This window comes from Amia ocellicauda, chromosome 12 (genome assembly GCF_036373705.1).
Source record: "Amia ocellicauda isolate fAmiCal2 chromosome 12, fAmiCal2.hap1, whole genome shotgun sequence".
NCBI classification, from domain to species: domain Eukaryota; kingdom Metazoa; phylum Chordata; class Actinopteri; order Amiiformes; family Amiidae; genus Amia; species Amia ocellicauda.
Genome location: NC_089861.1, coordinates 39,744,035 through 39,758,886, shown reverse-complemented (window position 1 = coordinate 39,758,886; position 14,852 = coordinate 39,744,035). Strand labels below are relative to the sequence as shown.

General features: G+C 45.8%; 10 non-coding genes across 10 annotated transcripts; all 10 read left to right on the top strand.

Moving 5' to 3' along the window:
- Nucleotides 1-465: 465 nt before the first annotated feature.
- trnai-aau (transfer RNA isoleucine (anticodon AAU)) lies at nt 466-539 on the top strand. Its single transcript has one exon. It is a non-coding gene; the product is annotated as a tRNA-Ile (tRNA).
- A 1,251-nt stretch (nt 540-1,790) lies between these two features.
- trnai-aau (transfer RNA isoleucine (anticodon AAU)) lies at nt 1,791-1,864 on the top strand. The gene has a single exon. It is a non-coding gene; the product is annotated as a tRNA-Ile (tRNA).
- Nucleotides 1,865-3,115: 1,251 nt separating this feature from the next.
- Nucleotides 3,116-3,189, top strand: trnai-aau (transfer RNA isoleucine (anticodon AAU)). Its single transcript has one exon. It is a non-coding gene; the product is annotated as a tRNA-Ile (tRNA).
- A 1,251-nt stretch (nt 3,190-4,440) lies between these two features.
- trnai-aau (transfer RNA isoleucine (anticodon AAU)) lies at nt 4,441-4,514 on the top strand. Its single transcript has one exon. It is a non-coding gene; the product is annotated as a tRNA-Ile (tRNA).
- Nucleotides 4,515-8,081: 3,567 nt separating this feature from the next.
- On the top strand, nt 8,082-8,155 carry trnai-aau (transfer RNA isoleucine (anticodon AAU)). The gene has a single exon. It is a non-coding gene; the product is annotated as a tRNA-Ile (tRNA).
- A 1,251-nt stretch (nt 8,156-9,406) lies between these two features.
- trnai-aau (transfer RNA isoleucine (anticodon AAU)) lies at nt 9,407-9,480 on the top strand. The gene has a single exon. It is a non-coding gene; the product is annotated as a tRNA-Ile (tRNA).
- A 1,251-nt stretch (nt 9,481-10,731) lies between these two features.
- trnai-aau (transfer RNA isoleucine (anticodon AAU)) lies at nt 10,732-10,805 on the top strand. Its single transcript has one exon. It is a non-coding gene; the product is annotated as a tRNA-Ile (tRNA).
- A 1,251-nt stretch (nt 10,806-12,056) lies between these two features.
- On the top strand, nt 12,057-12,130 carry trnai-aau (transfer RNA isoleucine (anticodon AAU)). The gene has a single exon. It is a non-coding gene; the product is annotated as a tRNA-Ile (tRNA).
- Nucleotides 12,131-13,381: 1,251 nt separating this feature from the next.
- trnai-aau (transfer RNA isoleucine (anticodon AAU)) lies at nt 13,382-13,455 on the top strand. The gene has a single exon. It is a non-coding gene; the product is annotated as a tRNA-Ile (tRNA).
- Nucleotides 13,456-14,706: 1,251 nt separating this feature from the next.
- On the top strand, nt 14,707-14,780 carry trnai-aau (transfer RNA isoleucine (anticodon AAU)). The gene has a single exon. It is a non-coding gene; the product is annotated as a tRNA-Ile (tRNA).
- Nucleotides 14,781-14,852: the final 72 nt, after the last annotated feature.

Sequence of the window (14,852 nt, the reverse complement as noted above, 5' to 3'; positions counted from 1 at the left end):
AGCTCCTCCAGTATGGCACATCCATACGTGCCGTCTGAAGAAAGTTTGCTGTGTCTCCCAGTACAGTCTCAAAAGCATGGAGGTGGGAGAGTTACGAATTATGCAATGTACGGTGAAGATCTTGAGGTTTCCTAGATTTTGATCACGGAGATCCGATGTGTGATTTAAGTGTTCCCGCAGTTTTCTTGATCAGTATATAATCTCGCGGTGGACGTATACATCCTCTCAGAATGGCCGAGTGGTCTAATTTGCCAGACTTAAGGTGTTGTTCCCTTGAAGAGTGTAGAAGGGTTTTCTGGTCTCCTGATGGAGGCGTGGGTTCAAATCCCACTCCTGACAGATTGATTTATAGCATCACCAATGCTAGGAATTGCAAAAGTGTTCTTTTCACACTTGTTTGTAATGCATTTTGCAGCCAAATTACATAAACATGAGGAAATGCCTGTCAGAGAGACTCCTTCTGATGGCCGGTTAGCTCAGTTGGTTAGAGCGTGTTGCTAATAACGCCAAGGTCTTGGGTTCGATCCCCACATCGGCCAAGACCGATCGTAGGTGCTCATCTGTCTAGTTCGAGTCCTGTTTTTTGAATGTTTGACATGAAACTCCCTGAAGGCAAGCGTAGTAGTGCACTTAAGCAGTGGTAGGATCCACAAGACTTCATCAAGCCGTGTCAAAGTCGGCCATCTACATGCACACGGGAAAATGTCCTTTCGCCGCTTTGCTTTTCTCAGAACACTTCATTTGCATTCTGTCCTCTGATAGTTTCACCTCGTGGGCTCCTGCCAATTCCTTATTACACAGACTTGGAGAGGGAAGCAATGCCAGTGGCTTCAAGAATCAACGCAAGTTTCATGAATGGCACATCTAAGCCATGGTGCCAACCAGACATTGAGCTGTTGGTCACCTCGACTCGGTTGCATAAGTGTTGAAAGTCACGGATTCCCGCAATTCTGTGGCCGCATTCTCAAGGCTATCTTCTATAATACACCTCTCAAAAAAATAAGGGAACAAGTAATCATCACAGCATAATACCAAGTCAGTTACAGTTCAGGCATATTAATCTGTACAGTTAGGAAGCCTAAGCGGTTGTGAATCACTGTCTCTTGTTTTGGTGCAAATGAAAGTGACAGCAGGTGCACCGGAGATAGGCAACAGCAAGACAACCCCAAAAAGGGAATGGTTTTGCAGGTGGTGGCCACAGACGATTGCTCTCTCCTTATCCTTCCTGACTGATTCTTCTCTAGTTTTGCCTTTTGCTAGTGTCCTTGTCACTACTGGAATTATGAGGTGCTCCCTGCAGCCCATTCAGGTTGCACAGGTAGTCCAGCTCCTCCAGTATGGCACATCCATACGTGCCGTCTGAAGAAAGTTTGCTGTGTCTCCCAGTACAGTCTCAAAAGCATGGAGGTGGGAGAGTTACGAATTATGCAATGTACGGTGAAGATCTTGAGGTTTCCTAGATTTTGATCACGGAGATCCGATGTGTGATTTAAGTGTTCCCGCAGTTTTCTTGATCAGTATATAATCTCGCGGTGGACGTATACATCCTCTCAGAATGGCCGAGTGGTCTAATTTGCCAGACTTAAGGTGTTGTTCCCTTGAAGAGTGTAGAAGGGTTTTCTGGTCTCCTGATGGAGGCGTGGGTTCAAATCCCACTCCTGACAGATTGATTTATAGCATCACCAATGCTAGGAATTGCAAAAGTGTTCTTTTCACACTTGTGTGTAATGCATTTTGCAGCCAAATTACATAAACATGAGGAAATGCCTGGCAGAGAGACTCCTTTTGATGGCCGGTTAGCTCAGTTGGTTAGAGCGTGGTGCTAATAACGCCAAGGTCTTGGGTTCGATCCCCACATCGGCCAAGACCGATCTTAGGTGCTCATCCGTCTAGTTGGAGTCCTGTTTTTTGAATGTTTGACATGAAACTCCCTGAAGGCAAGCGTAGTAGTGCACTTAAGCAGTGGTAGGATCCACAAGACTTCATCAAGCCGTGTCAAAGTCGGCCATCTACATGGACACGGGAAAATGTCCTTTCGCCGCTTTGCTTTTCTCAGAACACTTCATTTGCATTCTGTCCTCTGATAGTTTCAACTCGTGGGCTCCTGCCAATTCCTTATTACACAGACTTGGAGAGGGAAGCAATGCCAGTGGCTTCAAGAATCAACGCAAGTTTCATGAATGGCACATCTAAGCCATGGTGCCAACCAGACATTGAGCTGTTGGTCACCTCGACTCGGTTGCATAAGTGTTGAAAGTCACGGATTCCCGCAATTCTGTGGCCGCATTCTCAAGGCTATCTTCTATAATACACCTCTCAAAAAAATAAGGGAACAAGTAATCATCACAGCATAATACCAAGTCAGTTACAGTTCAGGCATATTAATCTGTACAGTTCGGAAGCCTAAGCGGTTGTGAATCACTGTCTCTTGTTTTGGTGCAAATGAAAGTGACAGCAGGTGCACCGGAGATAGGCAACAGCAAGACAACCCCAAAAAGGGAATGGTTTTGCAGGTGGTGGCCACAGACGATTGCTCTCTCCTTATCCTTCCTGACTGATTCTTCTCTAGTTTTGCCTTTTGCTAGTGTCCTTGTCACTACTGGAATTATGAGGTGCTCCCTGCAGCCCATTCAGGTTGCACAGGTAGTCCAGCTCCTCCAGTATGGCACATCCATACGTGCCGTCTGAAGAAAGTTTGCTGTGTCTCCCAGTACAGTCTCAAAAGCATGGAGGTGGGAGAGTTACGAATTATGCAATGTACGGTGAAGATCTTGAGGTTTCCTAGATTTTGATCACGGAGATCCGATGTGTGATTTAAGTGTTCCCGCAGTTTTCTTGATCAGTATATAATCTCGCGGTGGACGTATACATCCTCTCAGAATGGCCGAGTGGTCTAATTTGCCAGACTTAAGGTGTTGTTCCCTTGAAGAGTGTAGAAGGGTTTTCTGGTCTCCTGATGGAGGCGTGGGTTCAAATCCCACTCCTGACAGATTCATTTATAGCATCACCAATGCTAGGAATTGCAAAAGTGTTCTTTTCACACTTGTGTGTAATGCATTTTGCAGCCAAATTACATAAACATGAGGAAATGCCTGGCAGAGAGACTCCTTTTGATGGCCGGTTAGCTCAGTTGGTTAGAGCGTGGTGCTAATAACGCCAAGGTCTTGGGTTCGATCCCCACATCGGCCAAGACCGATCTTAGGTGCTCATCCGTCTAGTTGGAGTCCTGTTTTTTGAATGTTTGACATGAAACTCCCTGAAGGCAAGCGTAGTAGTGCACTTAAGCAGTGGTAGGATCCACAAGACTTCATCAAGCCGTGTCAAAGTCGGCCATCTACATGGACACGGGAAAATGTCCTTTCGCCGCTTTGCTTTTCTCAGAACACTTCATTTGCATTCTGTCCTCTGATAGTTTCAACTCGTGGGCTCCTGCCAATTCCTTATTACACAGACTTGGAGAGGGAAGCAATGCCAGTGGCTTCAAGAATCAACGCAAGTTTCATGAATGGCACATCTAAGCCATGGTGCCAACCAGACATTGAGCTGTTGGTCACCTCGACTCGGTTGCATAAGTGTTGAAAGTCACGGATTCCCGCAATTCTGTGGCCGCATTCTCAAGGCTATCTTCTATAATACACCTCTCAAAAAAATAAGGGAACAAGTAATCATCACAGCATAATACCAAGTCAGTTACAGTTCAGGCATATTAATCTGTACAGTTCGGAAGCCTAAGCGGTTGTGAATCACTGTCTCTTGTTTTGGTGCAAATGAAAGTGACAGCAGGTGCACCGGAGATAGGCAACAGCAAGACAACCCCAAAAAGGGAATGGTTTTGCAGGTGGTGGCCACAGATGATTGCTCTCTCCTTATCCTTCCTGACTGATTCTTCTCTAGTTTTGCCTTTTGCTAGTGTCCTTGTCACTACTGGAATTATGAGGTGCTCCCTGCAGCCCATTCAGGTTGCACAGGTAGTCCAGCTCCTCCAGTATGGCACATCCATACGTGCCGTCTGAAGAAAGTTTGCTGTGTCTCCCAGTACAGTCTCAAAAGCATGGAGGTGGGAGAGTTACGAATTATGCAATGTACGGTGAAGATCTTGAGGTTTCCTAGATTTTGATCACGGAGATCCGATGTGTGATTTAAGTGTTCCCGCAGTTTTCTTGATCAGTATATAATCTCGCGGTGGACGTATACATCCTCTCAGAATGGCCGAGTGGTCTAATTTGCCAGACTTAAGGTGTTGTTCCCTTGAAGAGTGTAGAAGGGTTTTCTGGTCTCCTGATGGAGGCGTGGGTTCAAATCCCACTCCTGACAGATTGATTTATAGCATCACCAATGCTAGGAATTGCAAAAGTGTTCTTTTCACACTTGTGTGTAATGCATTTTGCAGCCAAATTACATAAACATGAGGAAATGCCTGGCAGAGAGACTACTTTTGATGGCCGGTTAGCTCAGTTGGTTAGAGCGTGGTGCTAATAACGCCAAGGTCTTGGGTTCGATCCCCACATCGGCCAAGACCGATCGTAGGTGCTCATCCGTCTAGTTCGAGTCCTGTTTTTTGAATGTTTGACATGAAACTCCCTGAAGGCAAGCGTAGTAGTGCACTTAAGCAGTGGTAGGATCCACAAGACTTCATCAAGCCGTGTCAAAGTCGGCCATCTACATGCACACGGGAAAATGTCCTTTCGCCGCTTTGCTTTTCTCAGAACACTTCATTTGCATTCTGTCCTCTGATAGTTTCACCTCGTGGGCTCCTGCCAATTCCTTATTACACAGACTTGGAGAGGGAAGCAATGCCAGTGGCTTCAAGAATCAACGCAAGTTTCATGAATGGCACATCTAAGCCATGGTGCCAACCAGACATTGAGCTGTTGGTCACCTCGACTCGGTTGCATAAGTGTTGAAAGTCACGGATTCCCGCAATTCTGTGGCCGCATTCTCAAGGCTATCTTCTATAATACACCTCTCAAAAAAATAAGGGAACAAGTAATCATCACAGCATAATACCAAGTCAGTTACAGTTCAGGCATATTAATCTGTACAGTTAGGAAGCCTAAGCGGTTGTGAATCACTGTCTCTTGTTTTGGTGCAAATGAAAGTGACAGCAGGTGCACCGGAGATAGGCAACAGCAAGACAACCCCAAAAAGGGAATGGTTTTGCAGGTGGTGGCCACAGACGATTGCTCTCTCCTTATCCTTCCTGACTGATTCTTCTCTAGTTTTGCCTTTTGCTAGTGTCCTTGTCACTACTGGAATTATGAGGTGCTCCCTGCAGCCCATTCAGGTTGCACAGGTAGTCCAGCTCCTCCAGTATGGCACATCCATACGTGCCGTCTGAAGAAAGTTTGCTGTGTCTCCCAGTACAGTCTCAAAAGCATGGAGGTGGGAGAGTTACGAATTATGCAATGTACGGTGAAGATCTTGAGGTTTCCTAGATTTTGATCACGGAGATCCGATGTGTGATTTAAGTGTTCCCGCAGTTTTCTTGATCAGTATATAATCTCGCGGTGGATGTATACATCATCTCAGAATGGCCGAGTGGTCTAATTTGCCAGACTTAAGGTGTTGTTCCCTTGAAGAGTGTAGAAGGGTTTTCTGGTCTCCTGATGGAGGCGTGGGTTCAAATCCCACTCCTGACAGATTGATTTATAGCATCACCAATGCTAGGAATTGCAAAAGTGTTCCTTTCACACTTGTGTGTAATGCATTTTGTTTTTTGAATGTTTGACATGAAACTCCCTGAAGGCAAGCGTAGTAGTGCACTTAAGCAGTGGTAGGATCCACAAGACTTCATCAAGCCGTGTCAAAGTCGGCCATCTACATGCACACGGGAAAATGTCCTTTCGCCGCTTTGCTTTTCTCAGAACACTTCATTTGCATTCTGTCCTCTGATAGTTTCACCTCGTGGGCTCCTGCCAATTCCTTATTACACAGACTTGGAGAGGGAAGCAATGCCAGTGGCTTCAAGAATCAACGCAAGTTTCATGAATGGCACATCTAAGCCATGGTGCCAACCAGACATTGAGCTGTTGGTCACCTCGACTCGGTTGCATAAGTGTTGAAAGTCACGGATTCCCGCAATTCTGTGGCCGCATTCTCAAGGCTATCTTCTATAATACACCTCTCAAAAAAATAAGGGAACAAGTAATCATCACAGCATAATACCAAGTCAGTTACAGTTCAGGCATATTAATCTGTACAGTTAGGAAGCCTAAGCGGTTGTGAATCACTGTCTCTTGTTTTGGTGCAAATGAAAGTGACAGCAGGTGCACCGGAGATAGGCAACAGCAAGACAACCCCAAAAAGGGAATGGTTTTGCAGGTGGTGGCCACAGACGATTGCTCTCTCCTTATCCTTCCTGACTGATTCTTCTCTAGTTTTGCCTTTTGCTAGTGTCCTTGTCACTACTGGAATTATGAGGTGCTCCCTGCAGCCCATTCAGGTTGCACAGGTAGTCCAGCTCCTCCAGTATGGCACATCCATACGTGCCGTCTGAAGAAAGTTTGCTGTGTCTCCCAGTACAGTCTCAAAAGCATGGAGGTGGGAGAGTTACGAATTATGCAATGTACGGTGAAGATCTTGAGGTTTCCTAGATTTTGATCACGGAGATCCGATGTGTGATTTAAGTGTTCCCGCAGTTTTCTTGATCAGTATATAATCTCGCGGTGGACGTATACATCCTCTCAGAATGGCCGAGTGGTCTAATTTGCCAGACTTAAGGTGTTGTTCCCTTGAAGAGTGTAGAAGGGTTTTCTGGTCTCCTGATGGAGGCGTGGGTTCAAATCCCACTCCTGACAGATTGATTTATAGCATCACCAATGCTAGGAATTGCAAAAGTGTTCTTTTCACACTTGTTTGTAATGCATTTTGTTTTTTGAATGTTTGACATGAAACTCCCTGAAGGCAAGCGTAGTAGTGCACTTAAGCAGTGGTAGGATCCACAAGACTTCATCAAGCCGTGTCAAAGTCGGCCATCTACATGCACACGGGAAAATGTCCTTTCGCCGCTTTGCTTTTCTCAGAACACTTCATTTGCATTCTGTCCTCTGATAGTTTCACCTCGTGGGCTCCTGCCAATTCCTTATTACACAGACTTGGAGAGGGAAGCAATGCCAGTGGCTTCAAGAATCAACGCAAGTTTCATGAATGGCACATCTAAGCCATGGTGCCAACCAGACATTGAGCTGTTGGTCACCTCGACTCGGTTGCATAAGTGTTGAAAGTCACGGATTCCCGCAATTCTGTGGCCGCATTCTCAAGGCTATCTTCTATAATACACCTCTCAAAAAAATAAGGGAACAAGTAATCATCACAGCATAATACCAAGTCAGTTACAGTTCAGGCATATTAATCTGTACAGTTAGGAAGCCTAAGCGGTTGTGAATCACTGTCTCTTGTTTTGGTGCAAATGAAAGTGACAGCAGGTGCACCGGAGATAGGCAACAGCAAGACAACCCCAAAAAGGGAATGGTTTTGCAGGTGGTGGCCACAGACGATTGCTCTCTCATTATCCTTCCTGACTGATTCTTCTCTAGTTTTGCCTTTTGCTAGTGTCCTTGTCACTACTGGAATTATGAGGTGCTCCCTGCAGCCCATTCAGGTTGCACAGGTAGTCCAGCTCCTCCAGTATGGCACATCCATACGTGCCGTCTGAAGAAAGTTTGCTGTGTCTCCCAGTACAGTCTCAAAAGCATGGAGGTGGGAGAGTTACGAATTATGCAATGTACGGTGAAGATCTTGAGGTTTCCTAGATTTTGATCACGGAGATCCGATGTGTGATTTAAGTGTTCCCGCAGTTTTCTTGATCAGTATATAATCTCGCGGTGGACGTATACATCCTCTCAGAATGGCCGAGTGGTCTAATTTGCCAGACTTGAGGTGTTGTTCCCTTGAAGAGTGTAGAAGGGTTTTCTGGTCTCCTGATGGAGGCGTGGGTTCAAATCCCACTCCTGACAGATTGATTTATAGCATCACCAATGCTAGGAATTGCAAAAGTGTTCTTTTCACACTTGTGTGTAATGCATTTTGCAGCCAAATTACATAAACATGAGGAAATGCCAGTCAGAGAGACTCCTTCTGATGGCCGGTTAGCTCAGTTGGTTAGAGCGTGGTGCTAATAACGCCAAGGTCTTGGGTTCGATCCCCACATCGGCCAAGACCGATCGTAGGTGCTCATCTCTCTAGTTCGAGTCCTGTTTTTTGAATGTTTGACATGAAACTCCATGAAGGCAAGCGTAGTAGTGCACTTAAGCAGTGGTAGGATCCACAAGACTTCATCAAGCCGTGTCAAAGTTGGCCATCTACATGCACACGGGAAAATGTCCTTTCGCCGCTTTGCTTTTCTCAGAACACTTCATTTGCATTCTGTCCTCTGATAGTTTCACCTCGTGGGCTCCTGCCAATTCCTTATTACACAGACTTGGAGAGGGAAGCAATGCCAGTGGCTTCAAGAATCAACGCAAGTTTCATGAATGGCACATCTAAGCCATGGTGCCAACCAGACATTGAGCTGTTGGTCACCTCGACTCGGTTGCATAAGTGTTGAAAGTCACGGATTCCCGCAATTCTGTGGCCGCATTCTCAAGGCTATCTTCTATAATACACCTCTCAAAAAAATAAGGGAACAAGTAATCATCACAGCATAATACCAAGTCAGTTACAGTTCAGGCATATTAATCTGTACAGTTAGGAAGCCTAAGCGGTTGTGAATCACTGTCTCTTGTTTTGGTGCAAATGAAAGTGACAGCAGGTGCACCGGAGATAGGCAACAGCAAGACAACCCCAAAAAGGGAATGGTTTTGCAGGTGGTGGCCACAGACGATTGCTCTCTCCTTATCCTTCCTGACTGATTCTTCTCTAGTTTTGCCTTTTGCTAGTGTCCTTGTCACTACTGGAATTATGAGGTGCTCCCTGCAGCCCATTCAGGTTGCACAGGTAGTCCAGCTCCTCCAGTATGGCACATCCATACGTGCCGTCTGAAGAAAGTTTGCTGTGTCTCCCAGTACAGTCTCAAAAGCATGGAGGTGGGAGAGTTATGAATTATGCAATGTACGGTGAAGATCTTGAGGTTTCCTAGATTTTGATCACGGAGATCCGATGTGTGATTTAAGTGTTCCCGCAGTTTTCTTGATCAGTATATAATCTCGCGGTGGACGTATACATCCTCTCAGAATGGCCGAGTGGTCTAATTTGCCAGACTTAAGGTGTTGTTCCCTTGAAGAGTGTAGAAGGGTTTTCTGGTCTCCTGATGGAGGCGTGGGTTCAAATCCCACTCCTGACAGATTGATTTATAGCATCACCAATGCTAGGAATTGCAAAAGTGTTCTTTTCACACTTGTGTGTAATGCATTTTGCAGCCAAATTACATAAACATGAGGAAATGCCAGTCAGAGAGACTCCTTCTGATGGCCGGTTAGCTCAGTTGGTTAGAGCGTGGTGCTAATAACGCCAAGGTCTTGGGTTCGATCCCCACATCGGCCAAGACCGATCGTAGGTGCTCATCTGTCTAGTTCGAGTCCTGTTTTTTGAATGTTTGACATGAAACTCCATGAAGGCAAGCGTAGTAGTGCACTTAAGCAGTGGTAGGATCCACAAGACTTCATCAAGCCGTGTCAAAGTCGGCCATCTACATGCACACGGGAAAATGTCCTTTCGCCGCTTTGCTTTTCTCAGAACACTTCATTTGCATTCTGTCCTCTGATAGTTTCACCTCGTGGGCTCCTGCCAATTCCTTATTACACAGACTTGGAGAGGGAAGCAATGCCAGTGGCTTCAAGAATCAACGCAAGTTTCATGAATGGCACATCTAAGCCATGGTGCCAACCAGACATTGAGCTGTTGGTCACCTCGACTCGGTTGCATAAGTGTTGAAAGTCACGGATTCCCGCAATTCTGTGGCCGCATTCTCAAGGCTATCTTCTATAATACACCTCTCAAAAAAATAAGGGAACAAGTAATCATCACAGCATAATACCAAGTCAGTTACAGTTCAGGCATATTAATCTGTACAGTTAGGAAGCCTAAGCGGTTGTGAATCACTGTCTCTTGTTTTGGTGCAAATGAAAGTGACAGCAGGTGCACCGGAGATAGGCAACAGCAAGACAACCCCAAAAAGGGAATGGTTTTGCAGGTGGTGGCCACAGACGATTGCTCTCTCCTTATCCTTCCTGACTGATTCTTCTCTAGTTTTGCCTTTTGCTAGTGTCCTTGTCACTACTGGAATTATGAGGTGCTCCCTGCAGCCCATTCAGGTTGCACAGGTAGTCCAGCTCCTCCAGTATGGCACATCCATACGTGCCGTCTGAAGAAAGTTTGCTGTGTCTCCCAGTACAGTCTCAAAAGCATGGAGGTGGGAGAGTTACGAATTATGCAATGTACGGTGAAGATCTTGAGGTTTCCTAGATTTTGATCACGGAGATCCGATGTGTGATTTAAGTGTTCCCGCAGTTTTCTTGATCAGTATATAATCTCGCGGTGGACGTATACATCCTCTCAGAATGGCCGAGTGGTCTAATTTGCCAGACTTAAGGTGTTGTTCCCTTGAAGAGTGTAGAAGGGTTTTCTGGTCTCCTGATGGAGGCGTGGGTTCAAATCCCACTCCTGACAGATTGATTTATAGCATCACCAATGCTAGGAATTGCAAAAGTGTTCTTTTCACACTTGTGTGTAATGCATTTTGCAGCCAAATTACATAAACATGAGGAAATGCCAGTCAGAGAGACTCCTTCTGATGGCCGGTTAGCTCAGTTGGTTAGAGCGTGGTGCTAATAACGCCAAGGTCTTGGGTTCGATCCCCACATCGGCCAAGACCGATCGTAGGTGCTCATCTGTCTAGTTCGAGTCCTGTTTTTTGAATGTTTGACATGAAACTCCCTGAAGGCAAGCGTAGTAGTGCACTTAAGCAGTGGTAGGATCCACAAGACTTCATCAAGCCGTGTCAAAGTCGGCCATCTACATGCACACGGGAAAATGTCCTTTCGCCGCTTTGCTTTTCTCAGAACACTTCATTTGCATTCTGTCCTCTGATAGTTTCACCTCGTGGGCTCCTGCCAATTCCTTATTACACAGACTTGGAGAGGGAAGCAATGCCAGTGGCTTCAAGAATCAACGCAAGTTTCATGAATGGCACATCTAAGCCATGGTGCCAACCAGACATTGAGCTGTTGGTCACCTCGACTCGGTTGCATAAGTGTTGAAAGTCACGGATTCCCGCAATTCTGTGGCCGCATTCTCAAGGCTATCTTCTATAATACACCTCTCAAAAAAATAAGGGAACAAGTAATCATCACAGCATAATACCAAGTCAGTTACAGTTCAGGCATATTAATCTGTACAGTTAGGAAGCCTAAGCGGTTGTGAATCACTGTCTCTTGTTTTGGTGCAAATGAAAGTGACAGCAGGTGCACCGGAGATAGGCAACAGCAAGACAACCCCAAAAAGGGAATGGTTTTGCAGGTGGTGGCCACAGACGATTGCTCTCTCCTTATCCTTCCTGACTGATTCTTCTCTAGTTTTGCCTTTTGCTAGTGTCCTTGTCACTACTGGAATTATGAGGTGCTCCCTGCAGCCCATTCAGGTTGCACAGGTAGTCCAGCTCCTCCAGTATGGCACATCCATACGTGCCGTCTGAAGAAAGTTTGCTGTGTCTCCCAGTACAGTCTCAAAAGCATGGAGGTGGGAGAGTTACGAATTATGCAATGTACGGTGAAGATCTTGAGGTTTCCTAGATTTTGATCACGGAGATCCGATGTGTGATTTAAGTGTTCCCGCAGTTTTCTTGATCAGTATATAATCTCGCGGTGGACGTATACATCCTCTCAGAATGGCCGAGTGGTCTAATTTGCCAGACTTAAGGTGTTGTTCCCTTGAAGAGTGTAGAAGGGTTTTCTGGTCTCCTGATGGAGGCGTGGGTTCAAATCCCACTCCTGACAGATTGATTTATAGCATCACCAATGCTAGGAATTGCAAAAGTGTTCTTTTCACACTTGTTTGTAATGCATTTTGCAGCCAAATTACATAAACATGAGGAAATGCCTGTCAGAGAGACTCCTTCTGATGGCCGGTTAGCTCAGTTGGTTAGAGCGTGTTGCTAATAACGCCAAGGTCTTGGGTTCGATCCCCACATCGGCCAAGACCGATTGTAGGTGCTCATCTGTCTAGTTCGAGTCCTGTTTTTTGAATGTTTGACATGAAACTCCCTGAAGGCAAGCGTAGTAGTGCACTTAAGCAGTGGTAGGATCCACAAGACTTCATCAAGCCGTGTCAAAGTCGGCCATCTACATGCACACGGGAAAATGTCCTTTCGCCGCTTTGCTTTTCTCAGAACACTTCATTTGCATTCTGTCCTCTGATAGTTTCACCTCGTGGGCTCCTGCCAATTCCTTATTACACAGACTTGGAGAGGGAAGCAATGCCAGTGGCTTCAAGAATCAACGCAAGTTTCATGAATGGCACATCTAAGCCATGGTGCCAACCAGACATTGAGCTGTTGGTCACCTCGACTCGGTTGCATAAGTGTTGAAAGTCACGGATTCCCGCAATTCTGTGGCCGCATTCTCAAGGCTATCTTCTATAATACACCTCTCAAAAAAATAAGGGAACAAGTAATCATCACAGCATAATACCAAGTCAGTTACAGTTCAGGCATATTAATCTGTACAGTTAGGAAGCCTAAGCGGTTGTGAATCACTGTCTCTTGTTTTGGTGCAAATGAAAGTGACAGCAGGTGCACCGGAGATAGGCAACAGCAAGACAACCCCAAAAAGGGAATGGTTTTGCAGGTGGTGGCCACAGACGATTGCTCTCTCCTTATCCTTCCTGACTGATTCTTCTCTAGTTTTGCCTTTTGCTAGTGTCCTTGTCACTACTGGAATTATGAGGTGCTCCCTGCAGCCCATTCAGGTTGCACAGGTAGTCCAGCTCCTCCAGTATGGCACATCCATACGTGCCGTCTGAAGAAAGTTTGCTGTGTCTCCCAGTACAGTCTCAAAAGCATGGAGGTGGGAGAGTTACGAATTATGCAATGTACGGTGAAGATCTTGAGGTTTCCTAGATTTTGATCACGGAGATCCGATGTGTGATTTAAGTGTTCCCGCAGTTTTCTTGATCAGTATATAATCTCGCGGTGGACGTATACATCCTCTCAGAATGGCCGAGTGGTCTAATTTACCAGACTTAAGGTGTTGTTCCCTTGAAGAGTGTAGAAGGGTTTTCTGGTCTCCTGATGGAGGCGTGGGTTCAAATCCCACTCCTGACAGATTCATTTATAGCATCACCAATGCTAGGAATTGCAAAAGTGTTCTTTTCACACTTGTTTGTAATGCATTTTGCAGCCAAATTACATAAACATGAGGAAATGCCTGTCAGAGAGACTCCTTCTGATGGCCGGTTAGCTCAGTTGGTTAGAGCGTGTTGCTAATAACGCCAAGGTCTTGGGTTCGATCCCCACATCGGCCAAGACCGATCGTAGGTGCTCATCTGTCTAGTTCGAGTCCTGTTTTTTGAATGTTTGACATGAAACTCCCTGAAGGCAAGCGTAGTAGTGCACTTAAGCAGTGGTAGGATCCACAAGACTTCATCAAGCCGTGTCAAAGTCGGCCATCTACATGCACACGGGAAAATGTCCTTTCGCCGCTTTGCTTTTCTCAGAACACTTCATTTGCATTCTGTCCTCTGATAGTTTCAACTCGTGGGCTCCTGCCAATTCCTTATTACACAGACTTGGAGAGGGAAGCAATGCCAGTGGCTTCAAGAATCAACGCAAGTTTCATGAATGGCACATCTAAGCCATGGTGCCAACCAGACATTGAGCTGTTGGTCACCTCGACTCGGTTGCATAAGTGTTGAAAGTCACGGATTCCCGCAATTCTGTGGCCGCATTCTCAAGGCTATCTTCTATAATACACCTCTCAAAAAAATAAGGGAACAAGTAATCATCACAGCATAATACCAAGTCAGTTACAGTTCAGGCATATTAATCTGTACAGTTCGGAAGCCTAAGCGGTTGTGAATCACTGTCTCTTGTTTTGGTGCAAATGAAAGTGACAGCAGGTGCACCGGAGATAGGCAACAGCAAGACAACCCCAAAAAGGGAATGGTTTTGCAGGTGGTGGCCACAGACGATTGCTCTCTCCTTATCCTTCCTGACTGATTCTTCTCTAGTTTTGCCTTTTGCTAGTGTCCTTGTCACTACTGGAATTATGAGGTGCTCCCTGCAGCCCATTCAGGTTGCACAGGTAGTCCAGCTCCTCCAGTATGGCACATCCATACGTGCCGTCTGAAGAAAGTTTGCTGTGTCTCCCAGTACAGTCTCAAAAGCATGGAGGTGGGAGAGTTACGAATTATGCAATGTACGGTGAAGATCTTGAGGTTTCCTAGATTTTGATCACGGAGATCCGATGTGTGATTTAAGTGTTCCCGCAGTTTTCTTGATCAGTATATAATCTCGCGGTGGACGTATACATCCTCTCAGAATGGCCGAGTGGTCTAATTTGCCAGACTTAAGGTGTTGTTCCCTTGAAGAGTGTAGAAGGGTTTTCTGGTCTCCTGATGGAGGCGTGGGTTCAAATCCCACTCCTGACAGATTGATTTATAGCATCACCAATGCTAGGAATTGCAAAAGTGTTCTTTTCACACTTGTGTGTAATGCATTTTGCAGCCAAATTACATAAACATGAGGAAATGCCTGGCAGAGAGACTACTTTTGATGGCCGGTTAGCTCAGTTGGTTAGAGCGTGGTGCTAATAACGCCAAGGTCTTGGGTTCGATCCCCACATCGGCCAAGACCGATCGTAGGTGCTCATCTGTCTAGTTCGAGTCCTGTTTTTTGAATGTTTGACATGAAACTCCATGAA